Below are 4,290 nucleotides of genomic sequence, written 5' to 3' on the forward strand. Positions count from 1 at the left end.
GCACGGCGCTGTGCTCTCCTACGACTGCACCTCGTACTTCAGTGACTGCCTGAAGTTATCCCACGATTTCAGCAGAGTCTCTCCTCCATAATCCTCCTCTGTAATCCTGTAAGCTAACACGCTGCAGCTCCACGCTGCAGCCTCTCCCTTGGTGGGAGCTTTAATAACTTCACGAGGTCTGCCAAGGCGGGCTGCAGAGAGCTGGGCAAGCACACGCTCTGCGCCTGTGCGAGCCTGGTCTCAGTACTAAGACAAGCAGTAAGGTTCAGCCTTATCCCAAGAGGCTGGCAGTAGTCTGTCAAACATGCCGAGACCCACCTTTCCCAGGAACACTGTACCCACCTCCACATGGAAAGGCATGGGCATGAAAACCTCAGTTCACCGAGTTGCGTACCTCTCGTCCATGGTGTGCACGCAGAACGCAGCGCAGGTGTGCTGATGGCAAGGACTGTCCCACGCTATAAGGGACAAAAAGTCTTTGGGTATCTGCTCCTGATCCTTTATGGAGGTCAAGCTCCCAGAGTCTGCCAGCTGCTTCACCACAGACCCTGGTAACAAGGAATACATTTAGCTGCTAGCCTTCTCCAATTTCAAATATCCACCAAGCTCAAGCTCTAGGCAAAGCCGGCATTAGATGCAGCTGACAGTGCACCTCAGTACTCAAAACGTTGCTTGCACTGGAATAAAGAAATTAAAGCACCCATTTCTTTCTCACCACAGAAAACAAATTGAGGCCCTAAGACAGTGATTCTATACATAAGATCGGAAAACATCCCTTGCCCATAAGCTTCCTGAAGCAGCCTTCTCATCTTTCACAGCAGAATAAAGATACTTTTAACACAATTAATTCTACAGCACTGCTGGTTCCTCCCCAAACATCTAAGAATAAAGTCTCATCCTCTATGTATTTAAATAAGATTTCCCCTAATCAGGAGAGAAACAGGATAATCACTTGAAGTAATTGCATTCATCACTTTTATTTGGCAGGGTTGGCATATACATCTGCTTGACCCTCAGTACTGATGTCAGAAGTTTGAGGGCAGGGATGCATCTCAGTTCTGTGCAACTGCAGCACCAGAGCATGGGGTTCCTATACCACGTATGAGGATACGAAGATTGTAAATATTACAAGTGGGCAAAGCGACAAACATGCAGATACTGCTCTGCCTGGGTTTTCTGCCACAACCCTGCACTGTCTAGGCCTGTGACACTGCCTTGTAAGAGGCTGCACGAGGAGGAAGAGGAGGAGAGGTCCCTGGTAGTGCCACGTAACCAACGCCACTTGTCTCAAATGCCACCTCCTCTCATTTCCAGTGCTGCTGCCTTTTTCCATTCTCTACCATTCAGTGCTGGCTGCCCTCCCCACCCAGGTCAGCTGCTTCTCCAGCCCCACTGCTGGCACACATACATCATTTGTCGCCATCATCCACATCTTCACTCCCAAGGGTGAAATTACTTCTTCTCATAAAAACCAGAGGTCAAGGTTGAAACTTGGACTTCAGTTTAAGTAAAAGCCATTTAAAAAACCCCTGTACTCTGAGTTTGCTCATGTAAATCAACGGCATGCTAGCAGATGTACCAAATATCCCCCAATGTGCATGTGTCAGTGTATTTCCTCCTTCAGAGATCATTAATGGCTCATGACCAAGGTCAGGAGTCAAGTCTAAGTCTTTGCTGCTGATATAAAGGAAAGCATCTTTGCAGTGACACAGGGCACAACCTGCCCAGCTAATAGACTCACCAGAACTCCATTTCCAGACCTCATCCATCCCCAATTTATAAATAATAAATTGCCATTTTAAAGCTGCTCTCTAGGAAGAGCATCCTGAGCCTTCCCCACTCCTTGAAGGGTGTAAACACAGAGATGAGAAGACTGAAACACACAGTGGATTAAAATTGCTGTAACTAAAACCAGCTTCAAAGCCAGAATAAAAGCAAAGCACAAGACCAAAATCTCCTGAAAAAAGAAAGGTTTTTAGCAGAGAAGGCCTAAAACAGGCAGACCTGGGACCAGCCCCCCCAGCCACCGTGAGGAAGGGCACTCAGTCACCATAGAGACAACGCACAGGCGTGATGCTCCTGTCCCCGCTTCGCGACCTCCGTCTCCTCCGAGGCTCCGGAGCAGATGGCAAGCTGTGAGCAAGGGGAAAGAGGGACTGGTGAAATGCTGCATGTAAATAAGACTGCTAAACACTTCTGTTGTGACTCGGCAGCAGCCGGGAAAGGCTATTAAGGGGCTGCTGCAGGCAAACGGTTAGCCAGCAGTAATGAGCTGGCTACGAGTGACTGATTCCATGTCAAGGTTGGGCGGTATCGATCAGGGATGTACACTGCAATCCTGCCACTTCAGAAAAGATGTGGGCTGATGGATCACCTGCAAGGCCCGCATCACCAGGGAAAGGCAAGGCGTCCCGAGATGGACCAGGACAGCATCATGACTTTGGACAGGAGCCATCCTGAGCGTTGAGCTTCTGCCAGTTTCCAGAAACAAATGAAGATATTCCTTTTGTTGCTGTCCTGATGCCCTCAGGAGCATCTTTTCATCACTAATTTCTGTCTGGGTCTGGAAGCAGAGAACAGGGATAACTTCACTTCTTTGAAGAAATACATTATGTGATTTGCACCACAGCAGCCATAGTCCTGTTGGAGACTCCTCCCCATTGACAGTAAAGGGAAGATGAAGAGGCACGTTAACATTGCCATGCTTTGACGTGGGAAAGACTGGGTCACTGCAGCTGAGACTGTCACATCACTACACCAGCCAAGCAGCAGGTGTTTTTTCAGGAGCTTCACCTTGTTTACTAGGTTTGTAGGGTGTCTGGGGCTTTTGGTTTTTTTGCATTTGAGGAATTTTCACCCCTTAAAATTATCTCTTGCCTTTGTGCAAGGAACTTGTGTATCTCCTGGGCTTAATCCACTGCTCCAAGAGATGGGAATGGCTCTGCACCTCACAGATGGACTGATGTAGCTTCTCAGTGCATGTTTGGTGCCCAAAGCAACATCAGCTGTTCCCTCCACACACATGCAAGGCCAAGCCTTCTGGACAGCTACATCAGCACACCGGCACCCAAGGTGAGAGGAGCAGGAACAACGTTCATTTGGATTGCATTATCACAGCGAGACCTTGACAGATTAGGGCTACAAAGGGCAGCCTAACAGCATGTGGAGATTGTCCCTTGGAGAAGAGTAGTATCGCCACTCCTGGTGCTAACCAGTGCGCCATATACCAGCTTAGTTTGCAGGGCCTGGGGGTTTGAGATGAAGGATCTGCCCAAGACCACTCATGAGACCAGGCACCAGTAGCCATGGATTTCTCTAGGTCTATGCTCTTCCCTCCCTCGCTTATACAGTCTAAAAAGACCAGTGATAGTCACAGCTCAAATACTCTATTTAAAGGCTGCCTTGAGGACTAGAAGTTAATTTTAAAACTGACTGACCTAAGCTCTCTGCCATACTACCTCAGGAGGAGTCTGGAAGGGTGGGGGCACTACTAATGCATGTCTAGAGAGCATGTGTTTTACCTCCCAGCTCTTATTTCTCATTATTAATGTCAAGGTTTTTTAACAAAATTTGTCTTGGTCAATTAACTTAGACAGGGATGCTTATAACATTCCAAATAAAGCCAGCCACATCCTGCGCTCAGAAAGATGAGCGAACATGGCTCAGGAAACAAGGGAATGACAAGGGCAAGGCATGACTCACATCCACCCCGCTCCCGCACCCCGGAGAACAACCCACCCCTTGAGCCTGCTGAGGACACCAACACACCAACAGGCTCCTGCTTTCCCTTTTAGAGTTCTCTTTGCTCTCCTGCAAACTGAGGTTAACACTTGCCTGTGGCAGAGAAGATAAAAAGCCTGTTTGAAGAATATTTGCCCAGTGCATCTTCCACAATAAAAGCATACCACAAGTCACGAAGGAGCTTGCAATAGCACTGTTGCAGACTAAAAATAGAAATAGGGATCCCTTTTCATAGAAAGGTGTTACTTTCACATCAAAATATCTCCTGGTTTGATTTTTGTCAGGTTCAATCACAGAGCATTGCAATTTAAGGTACAGTCAGAGAGAGCATGGCCATGAGGGGCCATCCAGCATCTTTGCAGTTAGGTAAGAATCTCACTGTGGAAGCTGGGGCCAATATCTTCATTTTTCAGTATTCATGTTATGCAATGGGTCACTTCATGTGGTTTCTTTTCCTTGCCTGGGTGACCACTGCTGTTGAATTGGAAGGCAGCAACCAGTTGGCACCCAAGAGAGATGCAGGCAAAGCTGTATTAATCCCTGACTGCT

Source organism: Cariama cristata, unplaced genomic scaffold (assembly GCF_000690535.1).
Source record: "Cariama cristata isolate BGI_N322 unplaced genomic scaffold, ASM69053v1 scaffold22676, whole genome shotgun sequence".
In the NCBI taxonomy this organism is placed as follows: domain Eukaryota; kingdom Metazoa; phylum Chordata; class Aves; order Cariamiformes; family Cariamidae; genus Cariama; species Cariama cristata.